Below are 24,938 nucleotides of genomic sequence, written 5' to 3' on the forward strand. Positions count from 1 at the left end.
ATATATGGGTGTGTGTTATACGCCGAACCGCTGCCTTGGAGGGGAAGGAGGGAACGAGTGCCACCGAAATATACACAGCTGAGTGTACTGTGTACTCGGCTAGGCTCAGCTCCGCTCTGAGTCATGCCCAGTCCCGCCTCCTAGCATTTACGTCCCACTATTGGACCGGTGTTGTTTCATCATAGGAGCTGGGCCAAGGGGCATGACTACGAGAAGAGTCGGGTACACAGGACATCTGGCTCTCTTTCTCGGCGGTGCTCGTTCCCTCCTAAATTGAGTACCAGTAACAATTTAAAACCGATCATGCTGCAATTTTGGGCAAGGCTACAGATGGACACTGTTGGGCAAGGCTGCAGATGGACATTTAAAATCTAAGTTTTTTTTCCCCTTAAACTTCCCTCCTAAACTTGGGGTGCATGTTTTATGCTGATAAATACGGTAATAAAAACAATCCATTAGTCAGTGATTCAAATCCGTGTGAAGCTAAACTAGTCCTGGTAACAATCCATCCATAGATGGTATAAATCAACCTTCAGGATTAAAATGACTGGTGCCTTTTTATCCATGCTTGGAAACATATTAAACATATTAAGTGCAGGTGCTCTACTCTGTGCTCCCCATATTCTACTGAACTCACCAGTGAGTCCCTCTAGGGGTTATTGTGCCTTGATAGCCAGACTGCTGTTTTTTAGGACACAGATCCTTGCTTCCTTATGCAATTTGCCCCTTCATCTCGGTAGCTGCAGTATGTGCAAAGAAAGATGACATTACCAAATAGGAAGGGACACAATGATGCTGAAGTTCCGCCCTACCCGTTTTTGTCAAAATGATGTCATCAGGAGTGTTGCCGTCTTGTTACACTTCCTGGAATATATATTGTGTGGTAACCTAGCAACCCTATGTTGTGCGATTGATGGCCATTTTGGTGTAGATCAAAATTCTTCATTGCCCGTTCTTGAATGGTCTATATTAAGCTTAGAAAAACCTGTTTTAATTAAAAACCACACTTTTTTTTTTATTTGCCTCAATGTTCTACAACTTGGGACCTGGCAATATATCAGGCGGCTTGGTATAGTAAAACAGCTTACTGTACTAAAATCTGTAAAACTTCTTTAATGGTTTAAAACCAGGCAATAACCTTGTTGGATCCGACCATTCCAGGATTAAAAACCTATGTTTGTTTATACTTGTTTATTCACATTCTTCATATTATTCTATGCATTGTGCCCCGTAAGTGTGCAATGGTGAAGCCATTCATTTTCTGCGCAAATGATGGTAAAGTAATACCGGCCGCGTCACAACATGCGGGATTCACCTAACTTTACATACCGGGGCACCACACATCATATATTCTGATAACATAAAAAAACCTCTAAATTCACATAAAAACACAAGTAAAAATCTTTTTTCCTTTCAAAATTAGAAATTTGTAATGAAACCGTTCAAATCAATGTATATATTCATGCCTTTACATACCGGGGCACCACACATCATATATTCTGATAACATAAAAAAACCTCTAAATTCACATAAAAACACAAGTAAAAATCTTTTTTCCTTTCAAAATTAGAAATTTGTAATGAAACCGTTCAAATCAATGTATATATTCATGCCTTCAGTTTGGATTGTATTTATCAAGAATATCCATCTTGTTTCATTCTGTGATCATTTTTTTTTTTTTTTTTCTTTTATCTCCTCTCCAATGTTCTGTTTTATCTATTCTGACATATAATGGCCTGTTGGTCCTTCAAAGGTATTGTAGCCAATATGGACATTCTAAAACACATGTCACATGGGTGCTATTACAGGAAATGAGTTCTTTCATTTTGCATTCTTTGCCTGTATTAATAGATTTAAAAGATTTTAAATTTGTATTCGTTTTTTGGCTCAACCTACATGATAGGCATTTATTAAATTTGAAGAATCCCTTTTAGATTTGAAGACAGTCTGATTTTGTTTTGGAGTGTCCAATGTGTTGTGCACAAGTTTATTTCTTAAGGCCCATACACACGGTTGTACTTATGACAACAAACATGCAAATTAGCTGTTTTAAGGCACTTTTGGTTTTCATCTGACTTTTGTTGGCTGTGCGAACGGACAAACTTTCCGGCAACAAAAGTCTGATCGTGTGTACAGAAAACCATAAGACTTTTGTACAAAGTACAAACATGCATGCTCAGAACCAATGCAAAAGATCAGACAACAATACAGAAGTTGACCAAAGGTGGCGGTAAAGAGCAAAAAACCACATGATTTGGTGAAATTTGGCTTAAAAAGTCCTGCCGTATGTATGCAATACAAGTTCACGGCCGACGCCCTTTGTACAAAAATCCACGGAAAAGTTTGTACAAAGTCTGATCGTGTGTATGAGGCTTTAAGGTGGGTACTCTCCAGTAAATAAAGGTGGGCTTTGGTGGGAGAATGGTCTTCAGTGTTTTATCTGATTTTAGGATTGGCCAGTGTTTCACGACTCTCTCTAATTGTGTAGGGACACCTGTGAGAGGCCGTTTCCATGTTTTTTGCTCTACTTTTTTTATCTTGATCAGCATGGTTTCTCTGTCCATCTTCTTTACTTCATTCTAAAGTACTTCAAGTTTTTTCTTTTGTTATAACATTTTTTCCACAAATCTTTGCATTAACACTTTGGATTGATTTTCGTAGTCCCGTTGGTTGCTGCAACTTCTATATAGTCTCATATGTTTCGCTTGTCTATCTAGCAAGGTTACTCTGTGGTATAACAAGGAAGCTGAGACTTCTGCAGTGTGTAAATATGTTTTTACTATACAAAGATGCTGTACATACAAAACTATTACAATCTTAGGAATACAATACAAGACTGACAGATATCTATAACAAGCAAAATGCCTAGCACAGCCTATGGCCTATAACAGTACAAATACATTTAAAAGTTACTTATCTTCTGTTACTTTATGTTCGTGATCTCCATTGGCAACAATGCTTCTTGGACACCAGGCACCTTTTCTTGTATCATGAGTGGCTTCTGTTCTTCAAAGCATGATGTGTGTGTGTGTGTGTGTATATGTGTGTCTAGCTTATGCCTGAATTCCTCTTTTATGTGTCAGGCTGTTTACCATAGTTACCAAACAGAAAACATACCTGTTTACTGTAGCTGTAGAAACAATGGACTGTTGAAAACAGTTAATTGAAAACAAAAATGGTATCTACCCATTGTCTACTCAAGCCAAAACCTGACAGTAATCAAACACTCATTCTTTCAGTTTAAGAGCTGAAATAATCTCAAACAAGTAATGTCTTGTTTACTGTAGCTATAGAGACAGTAGCCTGTTGAAAACTGTCAATTGAATACAACAATGATATCTACATACCCATTGTATGAAACAGCATTTGTTTGAGAAATCTACTCAAGCCCAAAAAACTGACAGTAATCTGACCAACTCCCTATTGTGTAATGTTATGTCCCATGTATCTTATGTCTGATTAACATAAAAAAATTATATTGTATATCTATAAACGCAACACATTCCACCCTAGATTTTTTTTATCCTTTCAGACGCCATACAGAAAATTATTTAATCACTGAGAAAACTCATTCTAAACATTTTCCTTGAATGCAACACCCATATTTCTGTCATTGAGAAGGTGTTTCAGTCTTTAACTGTTCATTAGAAAGTCCATTCTAAAGTTGTCTTGTAATACATCAAATGCCTTGCTCTCCACATCTCTTGCGATCTTCCATCATTTTTTCCATCATGTCCTATGGATCAAAATCGGAGCCTGTGGAGTAGAAAAAAAAAGCAGATTATCTGTTGCTTCTAATAATACATAAACAGTAGATCCAGGCCCTTCAGCTAAAATCTCTCCTCTAAATGGCTTCTTGCCTGGATAGCTAACACTTTGACCCCTGCCTGACCCTCCCAAAGAACATCAATAGGGAGGAGAGGCAATATACTGATATTTCCCGGAAGATCACTGCTGTTTTATTTTGCAAGGTATGATGTTATGTAGCCTCACTTTCCACTCTTGCTGAGAAGTGTCCACTAACCAGTCAGAATCCCAGCCACTGTCTTGAAGCTCATCTGCCAATGCAAATATAACATCAAACCTTCCTGCCAGATTCCCTCTCATTCCTTTTTTTACTTTGGATTCTCTTTATTTATTTTTTTTCCACTGTACAAAAATGTCATAAAAAACAGATTTTATACACAACAGTTAACTTTATCCACTATACAAATTCACACTTTCTGTTTTAGTTTATCCCACGTTCTATTACCCCTCCCCCCTTACCCCGTCCTCTCCCCCTCCCTCCCTCCCCTAGTGTCCCTCTTTTCTAGGTTGATCTTTATTATCTCTAGGCTAATTTCCAAACCTGTATTCCATGGTTTTTAAGCTGCCTTGTACTTTATTTACCTTTTTTCCTCTACTACTATTGCTGATCAGGTGGATACCCTATTTCATTCAGCCACGGCCTCCATATTTTCTCAAACCCTATAAGGTTTCCTCTACGTATATATACAGTTTTCTCCTTCCATATTAAATCATTGATAACCTTTGTCCATTCACTCACAAGAGGTGCGCTCTCGGACTGCCATTTCTGTGCTATCAGTTTCCGCGCTTGAAATAAGCAACCTATAACTGCAAGCGTAGTACTTTTCTGTTCGCCTGGCATTTTCCTGTATCCTAGTATACAGGTTTTAGGGTCCAGGTCCAGCTTGATCCCAAATGTTTTGTTTATAATTTCTACTGTTCCTTCCCAATACCGAAACAGCTTTGGGCACCTCCACATCATATGTAGAAGGTCCCGATAGCCTCGGCATCTAGGGCAGTTGGCGTCCGTCCTCCTTCCAAACAAGAACAGCCTCTTGGGAGTGTAATAGGCCCTATATATATCAGCATCGAGTGTGACACTTTTTGTGATGGGGAGACCGATAATAGAGGCCCCAGTTCCAGTATTCTCTTCCACTGTTCCTCTGTGATCTCTCCTACGTCCTCTTCCCACTTCTTCTTTTGCTTGGCTAAGCCAGGTTCTATTTTGAGACCCCTGCCTAGTAACCCATAAAGGGTAGATATAACTCCCCTAGATTTGTCTATTTTAATTATCTCCTGGGATAAGGATATCTTGTCCCACTCAGGGATCTGTGGACCAAACTGCGCTTTCAGAGCGTGCCGGAGCTGTAGATATCGAAAGAATGTCTTTTGCGATAGGTCATATTCCCTTTTTAGGTCCGTAAATGTTTTCAAAATTCTACCGTCGTAAATTTGACCCAACCTAACTATTCCTTTCTTCTCCCATGTGTTAATTCTCCCAATTAACAATATTTCCTGCAAGTTCTTGTTATCCCACAGGGGCGTGTATTCTGACCAACCTGTACATCCCAACATCTTTTTTACCGTTCTCCATACTTTACTCAGCATATTTATTATGGGGTCCTTGCGCTGAAAAGAACTTGCTTCCAGTGCATCCACCAGTATTTTATGTGGGGCTCCTATCAGCATTGCTCTGCCATTTGGATTGCCCTCCCCCTCCTGATCACATCCCACCAGATGTTGCAGCTGCGCTGCCAAATAATAATTCCTAGGGTTGGGCACGGCTAATCCCCCCCTGTCCATTGGCTGTTGTAGCGCCTGGAGTCGAATTCTCGCCTGTCCCCTTTTCCATATTAACTCCCGAAAGAGAGTTTCAAACTTATTAAACCATTTTTTTCCTATCCAAACCGGGGCATTGTGCAAAACATACAACAATTGTGGCAACCATATCATCTTTATCAGGCTACAACGACCCGCTACCGACAAGGGAAGTCGACTCCAGGCGTCACAGCTTCGCTTAAATTTACCCAATAGCGGAACCATATTTTTATCAACATACTGCTCTAAATTTGCTGTTAAATATATACCAAGATATTTCATTGAGTCTACCATTTCTAATTGCGGTATCCCAGTCGCACTCACTGCGGCTGGGATGTCTACTTGGAGCAGCTCTGACTTCCCCCAGTTTATTGTCAAACCCGTGAATCCTCCAAAGTCTTCTACAAGTTTAATTGCCTTCGCCAGAGATTGACCAGTATCCCCTAGAAAGAGGAGAACATCATCTGCATAAAGTGCGATTCTTTCCTCTCTACCCTCTTCCCTTTGAAAACCAGATATCTCAGGATCTGACCTAATGGCGATCGCCAACGGCTCCATTGCAATAGCGAAGAGCAGCGGGGAAAGAGGACACCCCTGCCTTGTCCCTCTGCTCATCTCTATAATTTCAGATTGTTCTTTATTTATTCTTACTTTTGCACTAGGGTCACTGTACATCATTTTAATCCATCCGATGAACGCGGGGCCGACCCCACACCCCTCCAGGACACGCCATAAATATCCCCACTCTAGACTGTCAAAAGCCTTTGTCATGTCCAGAGATAGGATGGCCCTCGAGCCCGCGTTCATCGGAGGGGTCTGAATGTTTAGAAATGCCCTTCTTATATTCATACTGGTTGATCGTCCGGCAATAAAACCTGTCTGATCTATGTGTATCAGCCTATTAATGACTTTATTTAACCTATTTGACAGTATCTTTTAGCATCAGAACATAAAAGTGATATCGGCCTATACGAAGCTACCTCTTGAGAATCTTTTCCTTCTTTAGGTATTACAATAATGGTCGCCTCCATCATAGATGCAGGCAGTTTCCCCTCTACCTTTGCCCCTTTCAAGGTCCTAAGTAGCTCTGGGAGTAAAATTTCACTATATTTCTTGTATAGTTCCACCGGTAGGCCATCTGGCCCAGGGGACTTTTGGTTAGCCATACCAGTCACTGCCTGCTGTATCTCACTAAGGGCTATAGGGGCTTCCAGATCATCCCTCTCCTCTGAGTGAGGGTTGGGAGTTTCACTTTCTCCAAAAATGCGCCCATATCTTCTTCGTTCCTCTGGCCTCGAGTTCTATATAGTTCCTCATAGAAAACCCTGAAGGTTTCTACAATCTCCTTTTCACTTGTGAGAACTGTCCCATTCATGGACTTAATTGCTGGGATTATAGCTGAGGGGGAATTAGTTTTTACTAACTGGGCCAATGTTCTCCCAACACTCTCTCCCTCCCCAAAATAGCGTTGCTTCTGAAATAGTCGCATATTTTCTTCCCTTTTAATAATTGCCGATCTATACCCATGCTGTTTATTTAACCATATTCTTTGTTTTTCATAGGTGGGATCCTGAACATAATTCTCCTCTGCCTCTATTACTTCCTTCCTGATTTTCCCCTCCCAGCTTCTAGATTTCTGTTTGATTTTAGCCACCTGGTGGATCAGAATACCTCTAATATATGCTTTTAGTGTATCCCATGTTGTGTTAGTTGGAGCGGTATCTATATTGAATACTAAAAACTCTTTTAATCTTTTTGGGATTTCTTCTACATCCTTCATTAGTTCAAGCCAGAATGGACTTATTCTCCATCCCCCCGGTATTTTTCTTTTTTCCCCTGTACTCAATACTATTTTCAAGAATGAGTGGTCCGATATTCCCCTAGGCAGATACTCTATATTTCTTACATCTTGCAGCGCTTCCTCATTGCCCAGGGCCAGGTCTATTCTGGATAGTGTTGAATGCGAACTTGAAAAACAAGAGTATTGCCTTACATTCATATTCCTCACCCTCCACATATCCAACAGTCCTACTTCCTTCAGGAAGTGACTTAGTCTTGTTGACCCCGTCTCTCCCAATTGAAGTTTAATGGGGAATCTATCAGCCCCTCTATCAAGCATTCATTAAAATCCCCCAGAATTATAACCGGTACATCCTCCTTGTCTGCCAAAAAGTCCATTAGTCTATACACCACCTCCATCTTAAACGGGGGAGGTACATAGACACACGCCAGGACATATGGTTTATCCTCCAAAACACAATATAGAAAGATATAACGACCCAGTTCGTCAATACTGGCCTGTCTGCAGACGAATCTCACCCCTGTTCCTATCATCACGCACACTCCCCTCGAGTAGGATGTGTGAGTGGAGTGGTATTGATTTTGGTACCTCCTATTTTTAAATTGGGGTATAGTTAATTTTGTTAAATGTGTCTCCTGCAGACAGGCCAGACCGATCGCATGCCTATCCAACATAGAAAAAAATGCTGCTCGTTTAATCGGGCTCCCCAAGCCTCTTATATTCCAAGAGGCAACATTAAGTATCTTGTCCAGCATTATTCAGCATATGATGGCAAAAAAAATAAAAAAGGGGGTGAAAATTCAAATTTTGTGAAAAATATCCTATAGTATCTCATTCTACCCGTGCTCCCCCATATCCACCTAGTTTACAAAATCCCTGCAGGTGTGTCATCTTTATAGTAGTAGCTTCCAATTGAGCTACTGTTTGTGTGCAATATGTACAGTGTACAACCTTCAACCTTCCGTAATCCTCTATATTCAAAATTTTTTGACCCCTTCTACCTTCTCTCCCTTTCCAACCCCTCCCTATCCCCCCAACCCGCCACCTATCTAGGCACTCCCTTAAGGGGGTATACATGGCCCACTCACACTCCTCCCTTCCATCTTTCCCTCCCTTCACTTCCCCACACTTATTACACTCTTCTTCCACCATAGGGGAGACAAACACCACAAGTAGAATAAAACCGATATAAAGAAGAAAAAGTGAAACCTTAATCCCTATCTCCCCTACTATCGTTGTTTCATACCTCATTTAAATCTCCCTCAACTCTCTCCCCGTGCTCCAAAGGAGATATAAAAAAAAAAACCCCAGTTCCCCCCCCTCCACCCCCTTAATACATCTATAATGACTCCTTATTAGCCTCCAGCCATAAGGTTACATCTCCCGAGGAGTCAAACAACCGTATTCCCCCCAGTGTCACTATTCGCAAGCGCGCTGGGTATAAAAGGGCATATGTAATCTTATGGGATCTTAAGGTACGTTTAACCTCTAAAAATTCGTCCCTACGCCTCTGCAGTTCTGGTGAGTAATCTGAATAAAAGGAGATCTTCACACCATCATACATAACGCTCCTCATATCCCTAGCCTTACGCATCAACATCACTTTGTCATTATAATTAAAAAATTTCAAGATCATTGGTCTAGGACGGCCCCCAGGAGGTGGGGCTTTAAAAGGAACCCGATGGGCCCTTTCTATTGAGAAAAAAAGGTGAAAATTTTTCTCTGCCAAATAGTTCTATAAACCATGACTCTAAAAATTTTATAGGGTCAGGGCCTTCACTTCTCTCAGGCAGTCCCAGCATCCTTATATTGTCTCTTCGAAGTCTATTTTCTACTTCATCCATTCTGGCGGTTTGGCTAGTTAGTTGTTTTCTCATACTGTTGACCTCTTGATGTAATGGGTGTAAAACATCTTCCATTTGACTTATCCTTGTTTCTAATGCTGCCGTTCTTTCCGCTGCATTATGCATGTCCTGTCTGATCAATAGTAGCTCCTCCTTCATACTTTTAAATTTACCACATAATTCTCCCAACGAGTTTTTACATGCATTAACAGCTTGAAGGACCTCTCTTAATGTTGGGTCCTCCTCAACAGGGGGGTTACCTTTAGCACCCACTTCGGTTTCACTTTGGGTTGTCCCTTGATGTTTGCTTACATTCTTTAAGCTGGGTACTGCTGCAGTTTTTGAGCCTGAGTGACCTTGGCTTTTTCTGTCCACTAATCCCCCCTGTTGTGTTTTTATTTGTATAGGCTGGGCCTGTTGTTCCGTTTGCTCTCCCTTTATTGGAGACTGACCCGGTGTACGGGTATACCATTCTAATTTTGCTGCAGCTGATCGTGCTACCTGAGCATTCTTTTCTTTTGAGGAGCGGAGATGTTGTGTCCCTTCATTCTCCTCCAGTGCCTGATCCTCTCCTCGCCTCCTTGACATCTTTGTTGCTCAGGATTGCTGTAAAAAGTGTAGGCCTAACCACAAAAAAAAAAAAAAGGTAGTAATAGAGTAATAGCTCAAAGCAGTTTAAAAGTAAAAAAAAGGGGGGAAGGGGGAGGTGAATCCCTGTGCTGGGTTAGCCGAGTGTGTATAGACCAGTCAGTTTTCCTTCAGTTAGAGCGTGCGTCAAATGTCCTGTTATAAATAATTATACCGCACTTGCGGAGCATTTATAAAACATTTAACCTTTAAGCAGCTGTCCTTTCAGAGTTCTTTTTGCCTGGATAGCGAGACACTGATATTCACACAGTCTCTGTTCCTCCCTGTCAGGGTTACCAAAATATTAACCAGCCTAGGATATCCTTTAAGAACTTCCTTAACCACTTTCAGACCGGACCATTTTGCTGGTAAATGACCAGAGGTCTTTTTACAATTTGGCACTGCGCTGCTTTAACTGGTAATTGCGCGGTCATGCAATGTTTATACCCAAACAAAATTTGCGTCCTTTTCTTCCCACAAATAGAGCTTTCTTTTGATGGTATTTGATTGCCTCTGCGATTTTTATTTTTTGCGATATAAACGTAAAAAGACCGCAAATTTTGAAAAAAAATGATATTTTCTACTTTTTGTTATTAGAAAAATCCAATAAACTCAATTTTAGTCATACATTTAGGCCAAAATGTATTCAGCCACATGTCTTTGGTAAAAAAAAAAGTCAATTGTATATTTATTGGTTTGCGCAAAAGTTGTCACATCTACAAACTAAGGTACGTTTTCTGGAATTTACGCAGCTTTTAGTTTACGACTGCCTATCTCATTTCTTGAGGTGCTAAAATGGCAGGGCAGTACAAAACCCCCCCAAATGACCCCATTTTGGAAAGTAGACACCCTAAGGAAATTGATAAGTGGCATGTTGAGCCCATTGAATATTTTATTTTTTTGCCTCAAGCGATTGAATAATGACAAAAAATATTTTTTTTTTTTTTTTTTTTTTACACAAAGTTGTCACTAAATGATATATTGCTCACACATGCTATGGGCATATGTGAAATGACACCCCAAAATAAATTCTGCTGCTTCTCCTGAGTACGGGGATACCACATATGTGGGACTTTTTGGGAGCCTAGCCGCGTACGGGGCCCCGAAAACCAAGAACCGCCTTCAGGTTTTCTAAGGGCGTAAATATTTGACTTCACTCCTCACTACCTATTACAGTTTTGAAGGCCATAAAATGGCAAGATGGCACAAAACCCCCACAAATGACCCCATTTTAGAAAGTAGACACCCCAAGCTATTTGCTGAGAGGCATGTTGAGTCCATGGAATATTTTATATTTTGCCACAAGTTGCGGGAAAATTACAAACTTTTTTTTTTTTTTTTTTTTTTTTTCACAAAGTTGTCACTAAATGATATATTGCTCACGCATGCCATGGGCATATGTGAAATGACACCCCAAAATAAATTCTGCTGCTTCTCCTGAGTACGGGGATGCCACATATGTGGGACTTTTTGGGAGCCTAGCCGCGTACGGGGCCCCGAAAACCAAGAACTGCCTTCAGGATTTCTAAGGGCGTTACAGTTTTGAAAGCCATAAAATGCCAAACCCCCCCCCAAATGACCCCATTTTGGAAAGTAGACACCCCTAAATTTAGGTGTACACTAGTGAGACTAGGTAATAAATGGCGGGTGCCCTGAAACTATAAAAAAAAATAACTAACCAACCAGCGTCACCTGTAACAGTTATATGGTGATCACTGGTGAAAGGGTTAACTAGGGGGCAATCAGGGGGCTTTATGCGGTAGTATATGGGGGTCCCTGGCACTATAAAAAGCTGCGGCGAACCTAAATACCTACCTGCCTAACTAGCGTCACCTGTGACACTAATACAGCGATCAGAAAAACGATCGCTTATTAGGCTGGGTTCACACTGGAGCGATGTGGGAACGCCACGAATGCGCGGCGGGTTCCCGCATCACATGCCTCCCGGCGGCAGTTCACACTGCCCTATGCGAACTGCTGGGAGTGTCAGTGAAATGTTAATGACACCCCCAGATCAGTTCGCATATCGCGGTGCGATCTGCAAACTCGGATCGCATGGTGTGAACACCCATGCGATCCGATTCTGCTGCGGACCAAAAAAAGGGTCCCGTGCGAGTTTGCGGCGGGTGCGGCGGGTGCGACACGAATTCAGCCATACTATCTGTATGGCTGAACTCGAATCGCACAGAGATCGGATGTGATTTGCACTGCAGTGCGGTGCGAATCACATCCGTTCTCATAAACCGCTGCAATGTGAACCCAGCCTTAGTGACACTGGCGACGGGGGGTGATCACGGGGTTAAACCTTTATTGGGGGGGTTAGGGGGGTACCTTAGAACTAAAGGGGGCTAACCCTAACTGCCCTAACAGTTATTACAGTCACAAATGACACCAATGCAAAAAAAAAGCAATTGGTGTCACTGTGACTGGGGGGGCAGGGGTAATTGGGGGGTGATCGGGGGGTAAAGGGGGGGTGTGAGTGTGCCTGGCATGTTCTACTGTGTAGTGTAGTGCTTGTGCAACTCACCGATGCTCTCTCCTCGGTGCCGGAACGAAAAATACCGACACGGAGGAGAGAATACATCACTTCCTCTCCTGTGTTTACATTACAGGAGAGGAAGTGATGTCACCGGACATTTTCATTCGTCGGGAGCGATCGCGAGGGGGTGGCCATGAATGAATGGCCGTCCCCTCGTCCGGGATCGCTCCCGAACGAATACCGACCGCCGCAGGCACCGGGCGGGGGCCCGATCGGGCCCCCGACCCGCGGGCAGGCAAGGACGTACATGTAAGCCCTTATGCCTGCCCGTGCCATTCTGTCGACGTACATCGTCGTGCGGCGGTCGGCAAGTGGTTAATGCACAGCTTATTTCCACTTTAACCACTTAACAACCGCCCATTGCCGATTAACGGCTTCAGGGCGGTTGTTTAACTCTGAGAAGCCGTTAATTAACAGCCTCCAAGAATTCTGTTCTCGCGCGCCCCCTGGGGCGCACACACGAGAGCATCCGTGACCGCTGGGTCCAGTGGACCCGGCGCATCACGAATCACGGTAAACGGCCGCTCATTGCGGCCGTTTACCACGTGATCGCTCCGTCAAATGACGGAGTGATCACTTGTAAACAAGTTCCTCCCTCCCCCTCTCTGTACCGATCGGTACAGCGGAGGGGGAAGAGATCGGTGTCAGCAGCGATGTGGGCTGCATCTGCAGTGCCCACATCGCTGCTCACCGAAAATTAACCCCTCGATTCCCTGCATTACTCTGCAATACCCTGCCATTACTCTGCATTACTCTGCAATGCCCTGCAACGCTCTGCAACGCTCTGCAACACCCGCCAATACCCTGCAACACTCTGCAATGCTCTGCAACACCCGCCAATACCCTGCAATGCTCTGCAACGCAGTACTCTGCAACGCCATACTCTGAGATACCCAGCCATACTCTGAGATACCCAGCCATAGTCTGTGATACCCTGCAATACCCAGCCATAGACATCCCCCCCCCTCCCGCCGCCCTACGCCCTCCGGTGCTTCTACCGAATCGCTAATACGATCAAAGCCAGAATCTTCTTTTTTTTTTTTTTTTTTTTTCAGGCTTCCCAGCTTAGAGGTGAGATGCGGGGTCTTATTGACCCCACATCTCACTGTAAAGAGGACCTGTCATGCCATATTCCTATTACAAGGGATGTTTACATTCCTTGTAATAGGAATAAAAGTGATCAAAAAAATTATTTTTGGGGAAAAAAATGTCAAACTAAAATAAATAAAGTAAAATGAACAATAAGAAAAAATGTTTTTTTTTTAAAGCGCCCCTGTCCCCATGTGCTCGCATGCAGAAGCGAACGCATACGTAAGTCCCGCCCACATATGAAAACGGTGTTCAAACCACACATGTGAGGTATCGCTGCGACCGTTAGAGCGAGAGTAATAATTCTAGCCCTAGACCTCCTCTGTAACTCAAAACATATAACCAGTAAAAAAAAATTAAATCGTCGCCTATGGGGATTTTTAAGTAGCGACGTTTGGCGCCATTCCACGAGCGTGTGCAATTTTGAAGAGTGACATATTAGGTATCTATTTACTCAGCGTAACTTCATCTTTCACATTATGCAAAAATTGGGCTAACTTTACAGTTTTTTTTTTTTTAAGCACAAAACTGTTTTTTTTTCCAAAAAAAAGCATTCGAAAAATTACTGCGCAAATACCGTGCGAGATAAAAAGTTGCAAAGACCACCATTGTATTCTCCAGGGTGTTTGCTAAAAAAAAACATATATAATGTTTTGGAGTTCTATGTAATTTTCTAGCAAATAAATGATGATTTTTACATGTAGGAGAGAAATGTCAGAATTGTCCTGGGTGCTCCAGAACACCTGATGGCGCTCCATGCATGTTGGGCCTCTGTATGTGGCCACACTGTGTAAAAGTCTCACACATGTGGTATCGCCATACTCGGGAGTAATAGCAGAATGTGTTTTGGGGTGTAATTTGTGGTATGCATATGCTGTGTGTGAGAAATAACCTGATAATATGACAATTTTGTGGAAAAAAAAAAAAAAAAAGTAAAAAGAATCTTGATTTTGCAAAGAATTGTGGGAAAAAATGACAACTTCAAAAAACTCATCATGCCTCTTACTAAATACCTTGGAATGTCTTCTTTCCAAAAAGGGGTCATTTGGGGGGTATTTGTACTTTTCTGGCATGTTAGGGTCTCAAGAATTGAAATAGGCCGTCAGTACTTCAGATGTGATCAATTTTCAGATATTGGCACCATAGCTTGTGGACTCTATAACTTTCACAAAGACCAAATAATATCCACCAATTTGTACTTTATTTTTACCAAAGATATGTAGTGGTATAAATTTTGGCCAAAATTTATGAAGAAAAAATTACTAATCTGCTAAATTTTCTAACAGAAACAAAGAAAAATTCATTTTTTTTTTACAGAATTTTCGGTATTTTTTCTTTTATAGCACAAAAAATAAAAAACCCAGCGGTGATTAAATACCACCAAAAGAAAGCTCTATTTGTGTGAAAAAAAGGACAAAAATTTCATATAGGTCCAGTGTTGCATGACTGAGTAATTGTCATTCAAAATGCGAGAGCACCGAAAGCTGAAAATTGGTCTGGTTATTAAGGGTGTTTAAGTGCCCAGTGGTCAAGTGGTTAAGAGCAAAAGTTTTCCTGCCAAAAGCACTCGTGTCAGGGATGAATACATAAATAATGCTTACTCCAATCCTGGTCACTGCTCAGCGCTCTGCTTTCTGTCCGGTCTCCCCACCTCCGCTTCACATACCTCGGGAGCCTTCTAGCTTCCTCCGGGGCGTCTCTCAAGGTGATATTCAACTCGCCGCTATCCGTGCCGCGTCTCGCTATACTCTCGCGGTCTTCATGCTACTCTCCGGCAATCCTCGGCTTCTCTCGGCGGCCTTCGGCATTGGCTCGGTAATCTCCGGTAATTTCCGTGTGTACTCGGGTACCTTCGGGAATCTCCGACCTCGGCGAGTTCTCCGGAGCTCCTCGAGCGTTCACATAGGGCCACTTCGCCACTCTGCCTTCCCAGCCAGGGTACACTAGACGTCAGAGCACAGGGAGAAAATCCGCCGGCGAGTCATTCACCTCACATCACCTCGCCTTCTCCAAACACACCTCCCACACCTTCCACATCCGGCCACTCCCCAGATTCCCTCTCATTCCTAGATCGGCTTCAGATATGTCACTCTTGGTTTCTATGTCATGGGAAGCAGTAATATGGTATCTGTTAAGCCTTGTTCTTTCAGGAACCTTGCGTAAATGCTCAACTCCACACTCCAGCTGTGGAATCTGTGCCCCAGCCCCTATCATCATCTCATATGGTGGGCTATTGGCCTAGAATTTAACAACATGACTGCCTGTGTGAAGACTCAATCCCACTCCCTTAATGTATGCGTGGGTGTAAGTTTGCATATCTGGTCCTTCAATAGCCCATTGTATGTTTCAATCAAACCAGCTGCCTGTGGATGGTATGGGATGTGGCACAACCAGTACACTCCAAAATCTTTGGTCCACTGCTGTACTGTGGATCCGGTGAAGTGTGAGCCGTTATCAATTTGGACTTGTTTGGGACAACCATGAGCATCAACAAGTTTCTGGAGCAGTTGAAGCATTGCGGCTTGATCTGCAGGTTTGCAAGGATGAACAAGCATAAGTAGTGAATAGTTGTCCACTGCAGTGCAACAATATCTCAATCCATTGTTTCCCCGGGGCAGGGGACCAATGAAGTCAATCTGCCAGATCTCTGCAGGCCTCTCACCCCTCTTAACCACTTCCCGACCAGCACACGACGATGTACGTCGACAGAATGGCACGGGCAGGCATATTGGCGTACAGGTACGTCCAATATTCGATGTCGCCCTGCCATCGGGAGCGCGAAGGCGGCGGCGCGCTCCCGTGCTGGTCGCGACCCCCGTGAGTCCGGTCACGGTACCCGCGTACTCGATCGCCGCGGGCATCCCCGCGATCGTCTCACGGAGCAGCCGAATGGAGGAAATGCTGTATAACCACTTTCAGACCGGACCATTTTGCTGGTCAATGACCAGAGGTCTTTTTACAATTTGGCACTGCGCTGCTTTAACTGGTAATTGCGCGGTCATGCAATGTTGTACCCAAACAAAATTTGCGTCCTTTTCTTCCCACAAATAGAGCTTTCTTTTGATGGTATTTGATTGCCTCTGCGATTTTTATTTTTTGCGATATAAACGTAAAAAGACCGCAAATTTTGAAAAAAAATGATATTTTCTACTTTTTGTTATTAGAAAAATCCAATAAACTCAATTTTAGTCATACATTTAGGCCAAAATGTATTCAGCCACATGTCTTTGGTAAAAAAAAGTCAATAATTGTATATTTATTGGTTTGCGCAAAAGTTGTCACATCTACAAACTAAGGTACGTTTTCTTGAATTTACGCAGCTTTTAGTTTACGACTGCCTATCTCATTTCTTGAGGTGCTAAAATGGCAGGGCAGTACAAAACCCCCCCAAATGACCCCATTTTGGAAAGTAGACCCCCTAAGGAAATTGATAAGTGGCATGTTGAGCCCATTGAATATTTTATTTTTTTGCCTCAAGCGATTGAATAATGACAAAAAAAAATTTTTTTTTTTTTTTTTTACACAAAGTTGTCACTAAATGATATATTGCTCACACATGCTATGGGCATATGTGAAATGACACCCCAAAATAAATTCTGCTGCTTCTCCTGAGTACGGGGATACCACATATGTGGGACTTTTTGGGAGCCTAGCCGCGTACGGGGCCCCGAAAACCAAGCACCGCCTTCAGGCTTTCTAAGGGCGTTACAGTTTTGAAGGCCATAAAATGCCAAGATGGCACAACCCCCCCCCAAATGACCCCATTTTGGAAAGTAGACACCCCTAAATTTAGGGGTACACTAGTGAGACTAGGTAATAAATGGCGGGTGCCCTGAAACTATAAAAAAATAACTAACCAACCAGCGTCACCTGTAACAGTTATATGGTGATCACTGGTGAAAGGGTTAACTAGGGGGCAATCAGGGGGCTTTATGCGGTAGTATATGGGGGTCCCTGGCGCTATAAAAAGCTGCGGCGAACCTAAATACCTACCTACCTGCCTAACTAGCGTCACCTGTGACACTAATACAGCGATCAGAAAAACGATCGCTTATTAGGCTGGGTTCACACTGGAGCGATGCGGGAACGCCACGAATCCGCGGCGGGTTCCCGCATCACATGCCTCCCGGCGGCAGTTCACACTGCCCTATGCGAACTGCTGGGAGTGTCAGTGAAATGTTAATGACACCCCCAGATCAGTTCGCATATCGCAGTGCGATCTGCAAACTCGGATCGCATGGTGTGAACACCCATGCGATCCGATTCTGCTGCGGGCCAAAAAAAGGGTCCCGTGCGAATTTGCGGCGGGTGCGATGCGAATTCAGCCATACTATCTGTATGGCTGAACTCGAATCGCACAGACATCGGATGTGATTTGCACTGCAGTGCGGTGCGAATCACATTCGTTCTCATAAACCGCTGCAATGTGAACCCAGCCTTAGTGACACTGGCGACGGGGGGTGATCACGGGGGTTAAACCTTTATTGGGGGGTTAGGGGGGTACATTAGAACTAAAGGGGGGCTAACCCTAACTGCCCTAACAGTTATTACAGTCACAAATGACACCAATGCAAAAAAAAAAAAAGACATTGGTGTCACTGTGACTGGGGGGCAGGGGTAATTGGGGGGGTGATCGGGGGGATGTGAGTGTGCCTGGCATGTTCTACTGTGTAGTGTCGTGTTGGTGCAACTCACCGATCCTCTCTCCTCGGTGTCGGAACGAAAAATACCGACACGGAGGAGAGATTACATCACTTCCTCTCCTGTGTTTACATTACAGGAGAGGAAGTGATGTGACGAAGGATTTCTATTCGTCGGGAGCGATCGCGAGGGGGTGGCCATGAATGAATGGCCGTCCCCTCATCCGGGATCGCTACCGAACGAATACCGACCGCCGCAGGCACTGGGCGGGGGCCCGATCGGGCCCCCGACTGGCGGGAAGGCAAGGACGTACATGTAAGCCCTTATGCCTGCCCGTGCCATTCTGTCGACGTACATCGTCGTGCGGCGGTCGGGAAGTGGATAAACAACATTTCTCCATTCTGCCTAGCAACTAGTGACGCTGATCTCTGCTCCATGTGATTGGAGCAGAGATCAGTGTACACTAAATGAAAGCCCAACCCCCCCACAGTTAGTAACACACCCCTAGGAACACTTAACCCCTACACTGCCACCCACTGGTTAACCCTTTCACTGCCAGTGTCATTTACACAGGAATCACTGCATTTATATAGCAGTGATTACTGTATAAATGACAATGGTCCCAAAAATGTGCCAAAAATGTCCGATGGGTCCCCCACAATGTCGCAGTCACAATAAAAATCGCAGATCGCCGCCATTACTAGTAAAAAAAAATAATAAAAAATTATTAATAAAAATGCTATAAAACTATCCCTATTTTGTAAACGCTATAACTTTTGCGCAAACCAATCAATAATTGCTTATTGCGATTTTTTTTTTTATTTTACCAAAAATATGTAGAAGAATACGTATCGGCCTAAACTGAGGGGAAAAAATGTTTTTTTATATATTTTTGGGGGATATTTATTATAACAAAAAGTAAAAAATGAGTTTTTTTCAAAATTGTCGCTCTATTTTTGTTTATAGCGCAAAAAATTAAAATCGCAGAGGTGATCAAATACCACCAAAAGAAAGCTCTATTTGTGGGAAAAAAAGGACGTCAATTTTGTTTGGGAGCCACGTCGCACGACCGCACAATTGTCAGTTAAAGCGACGCAGTGCCGAATCGCAAAAAGTGGTCTGGTCTTTGACCAGCAAAATGGTCCGGTCTGCAAGTGGTTAATCGACCCAGTGGAGAACTTTTGCAATGGCCATTGTCACACTTATCCACTGTCAGGGCTGGCTTAGCCCATCCTCCTCTGGGCTGGCCGCTCAGCTGTCGGCTAATTGCCAGCTCTCTTCTCTTTCCACAGTTACCAGCTGTTCCCAATGATGCTCGTCTGGCCTGCCTATTTAAAGCTTTCCAGCTTACTCTTTCCTTTGCGTTGGTCACATCACTAGAAACCATCTCATGCTGTTTGTTTCAAGACTGGCTTGCTGACATCCCTCCTGGCTTCTATCCTGCTTGCAGTTGCTCTCCTTGGATCCCTGACGTCTGGACTGGCTGATTACCCGATTTGGTTTATGAACTTTAGACTGGCTGACTACCCGATCTGGCTATTCTTTACTACGCTTTTTCCCATTTACCTTTTATTTTTATTAACCACTTACAGACCGGACCATATTGCTGGTCAAAGACCAGACCACTTTTTGCGGTTCGGCACTGCGTCGCTTTAACTGACAATTGCGTGGTCGCGCGACGTGGCTCCCAAACAAAATTGATGCCCCTTTTTTCCCCACAAATAGAGCCTTCTTTTAGTGGTATTTGATCACCCCTGCGGTTTTTATTTTTTGCGCTATAAACAAAAATAGAGCAACAATTTTGAAAAAAACGCATTATTTTTTACTTTTTGTCATAATAAATATCCCCCAAAAATATATAAAAAAAAACATTTTTTCCTTCAGTTTAGGCCGATATGTATTCTTCTACGTATTTTTGGTAAAAAAAATAAAAAATCGCGATAAGCGATTGATTGGTTTGCGCAAAAGTTATAGCGTTTACAAAATAGGGATAGTTTTATGGCATTTTTATTAATCATTTTTTATTATTATTTTTTTTATTAGTAATGGCGGCGATCAGCGATTTTTTTTTTTTATTTTTTTTTTTTTTTTATTTTGACTGCGACGACATGGCAGACACATCGGACATTTTTGACACATTTTTAGGGACCATTGTCATTTATACAGTAATCACTGCTATATTAATGCAGTGATTCCTGTGTAAATGACACTGGCAGTGAAGGGGTTAACCAGTGGGTGGCAGTGTAGGGGTTTAGTGTTCCTAGGGGTGTGTTACTAACTGTGTGGGGGGCTGGTCTTTCATTTAGTGTACACTGATCTCTGCTGCAATCACATGGAGCAGAGATCAGCGTCACTAGTTGCTAGGCAGAATGGGGAAATGCTGTTTACACAGCCTTTCCTCCATTCAGCCGTCCTGTGAGACGATCACGGGTATGCCCGCGGCGTTCGAGTCCGCGGGACCCACGACCGGACTCACAGGGTCCCGACCGGCACACGTCATTGACGGGCAGGGCGGCATTGAAGATTGGATGTACCCGTACGCCAATATGCCTGCCCGTGCCATTCTGCCGACGTACATCAGCGCGCGCCGTTCGGGAACTGGTTAATAAACAAATGTGATTTCATTGTACTTCTGTCTATGTCCGTTTCATGGTTCCTGACAGTACGTGAAGGCCATGAATTCAGAAGATACAGTCAATCCACTTGTTGGTAATATTTTTTCCAGATTGGATGAGCAAGATCACCGCATGGATCAGTTTGCCTTGGTGTTATAAAGACTCCTGAATCGCACAGCTCTCCTGCAATCCCCCACGGTGGCTGCTCCGGTACAACCTGAGTCGCAGGCCGTCCTTGCTGTTGCTCCAGTCTCTGTGCAGGCACCTGCCTCGAGTATTACCTCTATAAGAGGTATGTCTGGTTCTGCTCTGCTTCCCCAGCGATTTGGGGGCGATCCAGTTCAATGCAGAGGGTTTCTCAATCAGGTTGAGATATACTTCGAAATGCTGCCCCGGGCGTTTCCCACGGACCGAAGCAAAGTAGATTTCGTGATATCTTTGCTTTCTGAGAGAGCCGTGGCCTGGGCTAACCCTCTATGGGAGATGCAAAAACCTGTTGTCTTGAGTTACCCTCAGTTTGTGGCCTCCTTTAAAAGGGTTTTTGACGTTCCCGCACGCTCCGTTTCTGCTGCCAAGTGCCTCATGTCCATCAGAGTACGAGAACTGTTGCCGACTACGCCTTTGAATTCCATACTCTGGCAGCGGAGTTTGCTTGGAACAATGAGGCCCTCGTGGCTGCTTTTTCTCATGGTCTCTCGGATTCCATCAAGGATGAGATAGCAGCCCGAGATATACCCACTGAGTTGGAGAGCTTGATCTCGTTTGTCATCCTCATTGACTCCAGACTCAGAGAAAGACTTTCTCTTAAGGAGCACTTGCGGAAGCCTCCTTTACGTTTGCCTCCGAGCTTTGTAGTCCCACCCATGCCTCCCTCACCTCCCATGCCTCCTGGTACCGAGTCGGTCAGTGAAGATGAACCCATGCACCTGAGCTTCACGCATCTCTTTATGGATGAGAGAGCCTTTAGGAGGAGGGAGAGATTGTGCCTTTATTGTGGCCAGGCAGGTCACTTTTTGAAGTCTTGTCCTACCCGTCCAGGGAAAGCCTGAACCTTGAGGTCCTGTCATGGACAGACCTTAGGTGGCGTTGTTTCGTCCCCAGTTATCCAGAAGGATAAGCCCCTGGTTTTGGTCACCCTTTCTTGGGCTGAGTCGTCCATCGAGGTACAGGCGCTAATCAACTCTGGGGCTGCAGGCCTGTTCATTGATGCTGCATTTGTTTCGCAGCACTCTATTCTGCTGCAGCTGCGTGACACTCCACTTGCCATTGAGGCTCTTGACGGGAGACCTTTACAGCCTGCCCATGTGACTCATGAGACGGTTCCGTTGTCCATGGCCGTAGGGGCTTTTCACCATGAGATAATCCAATTCCAAGTTATTTCCTCACCCAGATTTCCGCTGGTTAAAGGTTATCCTTGGTTACAGAGGCACAACCCCTCTTTTGATTGGCTCCATGCTGAGGTTCTCTCCTGGTCACCACAATGAAGTGAGACATGCTTCCTGAAGGTATCCAAGGTCCTGTGCACCGCTTCACTTCCCTCCCTGCCGGAGGAGTACCGTGATTTTGGTGATGTCTTGATAAAGGTCAAGCCAGTAGTTTTCCTTCACACCGGCCTTATGATTGCGCAATTGACCTTCAACCTGGTGCCATTCCTCCTCGTGGCCGGGTTTACCCTTTGTCAGTCTTGGAGGATAAGGCCATGGAGGAGTATGTTGCTGATGCACTTTCTCAAGGTTTCATCCGCAAGTCCTCGTCTCCTGCTGGTGCTGGTTTCTTCTTTGTGAAAAAGAGCGGTGAACTGAGACCTTGTATAGATTATAGGGGTCTCAATCGTGTCATGATTAAGAATGCCTACCCGATTCCATTGATTACAGAATTATTTGACCGCCTCAAGGGAGCAACGGTTTTCACAAAGCTTGACCTGAGAGGGGCATACAATCTCGTGCGCATTAAGGAGGGTGACGAGTGGAAAACTGCGTTTAATACCAGAACAGGCCATTATGAATACCTGGTAATGCCACTTGGTCTTTGCAACGCCCCGGCAGTTTTCCAGGAATTTATTAACAATGTCCTCCGAGATTTGTTGCAATTGTGTGTGGTGGTTTATCTTGATGATATCCTCATATTTTCCAAGTCCCCGGGGAGCCACCACACAGATGTCTGTCGTGTAATTATTGTAAACTGGTGAAGTGCGAGTTCCATCGTGAACAGGTTACATTCCTGGACTATGTCATTTCCACTGCTGGTTTTTCGATGGACCCAGAGAAACTGTCGGCAGTCCTACAGTGGCCTCGACCCGTGGGTTTACGTCCTCTGCAGCTTTTCCTGGGCTTTACCAACTACTATTGAAAGTTTATTCTTAACTTCTCGTCTCTGGTCAAGCCTCTGACTGACATGACCAGAAAGGACGGTAACCCACAAAGTTGGTCTCCGGAGTCCATTAAGGCCTTTGAGACTCTCAAGGCTGCCTTTGTTTCTGCTTCTGTGTTGGCACATCCTGATCCTACGTTGGCTTTTATTCTAGAAGTTGATGCTTCTGAGACTGGAGTTGGCGCCCTTCTGTCTCAGCATCCTAACTCTGAGAGCGATATTCATCCTTGTGGTTACTTTTCCAAGAAATTGTCACCTGCTGAATGCAATTATGAGATTGGTGACAGAGAGCTGTTGGCAATCATTTTAGCCCTGAAAGAATGAAGACATGTACCACTGTGCCTGTTCTTATTCTTACTGACCATAAGAATCTTACATTCTTGTCTGAGGCTAAGCGACTCTCTCCCAGAAGGGCACAATGGGCTCTTTTCTTATTGAGCTTTAATTACATTGTTTCATTCTTACCCGGTACTAAGAATGTAAGGGCTGATGCCTTGTCATGACAATTTTCCCCAACTTCCAAGTGGGAGTCGGTTCCGGTTCCTATGATTCTTCCTGATCGTATCTTGGCTACGGTTCGCACCAGTCTTACTTCTCCTTTGGGTGACAAAATTCTTGCTGCTCGGTCCATGCTCCTCCTGATAAACCTTGTGACCACTGCTTTGTCCCAGAGAGTCTCTGTACTGCAGTGCTCCAGACTTGCCATTCTCCCAAGGCAGCTGGCCATCCTGGGAAGAATCAACTCATTTGGGCCAGTAAGACTCCACGACACCTTCCAGTGGGCCTCCTACAACCCATACCCAATGGAGAGAGGCCCTGGACTCGCCTGTCTATGGATTTCCTTGTGGAATTGCCCAACTCCCAAGGCAACACTGTTATCCTTATGGTGGTTGACTGGTTCTCAAAGATGTGTCATTGTATTCCACTTAAGAAGTTGCCCACCTCTAAGGAACTGGCTTCCATTTTTGCTCGGGAGATCGTTCGCTTACATGGGCTACCCAAGGTGATTGTCTCGGATAGGGACAGTCAGTTTGTCTCCCGGTTCTGGCGAGCCTTTTGTGCACAATTGGGAATCCAGTTTGCATTCTCTTCTGTGTATCACCCGCAGTCTAATGGGGCCGCTGAACGAGCCAGTCAGTCCTTGGAGCAATTTTTATGTTGCTATATTTCTGACCATCATAACAACTGGTCTGACCTATTACCTTGGGCAGAGTTTGCTCACAACAGTGCCTTGAATTCAGCCTCCCGATTGTCTCCATTTATGGCGAATTATGGTTTCCAACCTCCCATGTTGCCTGACTCGTTTGTTCTGCAGAGTATTCCTGCGTTAGAGGAGCATCTCCGTGGTCTTTGTTCCACTTGGGTACAAGTCCAGGAGGCTTTGCGTCATGTTAATGATAGGTACAGACTCCATGCTGACCGCAGATGCCTGCCTGCGCCTTCCTACCAAGTTGGGGACAAGGTCTGGCTGTCATCTCGCAACCTCCAGCTTCGTGTTCCCTCACTGAATTTTGCACCTCGGTTTATTGGGCCTTTGCGTATCCTTCGCAGGATTAATCCAGTAGCTTAACCACTTGGGATCCGCGCTATTGCCAAATGACGGCATCAGCGCGGACCCACATTTCCGGGACTACGTCTATTGACGTCGTCCCGGATACGAGCGGCCTGCGCGCCCCCTGAGGGGCGCGCGCGGCGCGCTCTGTGATCGGCGAGTCCGTGAGACTCGCCTGATCACCGATCCGTGCAAGGGGTCGATCCCGACCCCTTATCACGTGATCAGCTGTCAGCCAATGACAGCTGATCATGTG

At 44.3% G+C, this 24,938-nt stretch overlaps 1 protein-coding gene across 5 annotated transcripts in view; it reads left to right on the top strand.

The window, feature by feature from the left end:
• ARID4B (AT-rich interaction domain 4B) overlaps positions 1-24,938 on the top strand; it is a 2,504,499-nt gene that overhangs the window by 268,941 nt on the left and 2,210,620 nt on the right. The gene's annotated exons all lie outside the window — the stretch shown is intronic.

Source organism: Lithobates pipiens, unplaced genomic scaffold (assembly GCF_037356315.1).
Source record: "Lithobates pipiens isolate NorthernLeopardFrog02 unplaced genomic scaffold, aLitPip1_a1.2 Scaffold_18, whole genome shotgun sequence".
In the NCBI taxonomy this organism is placed as follows: domain Eukaryota; kingdom Metazoa; phylum Chordata; class Amphibia; order Anura; family Ranidae; genus Lithobates; species Lithobates pipiens.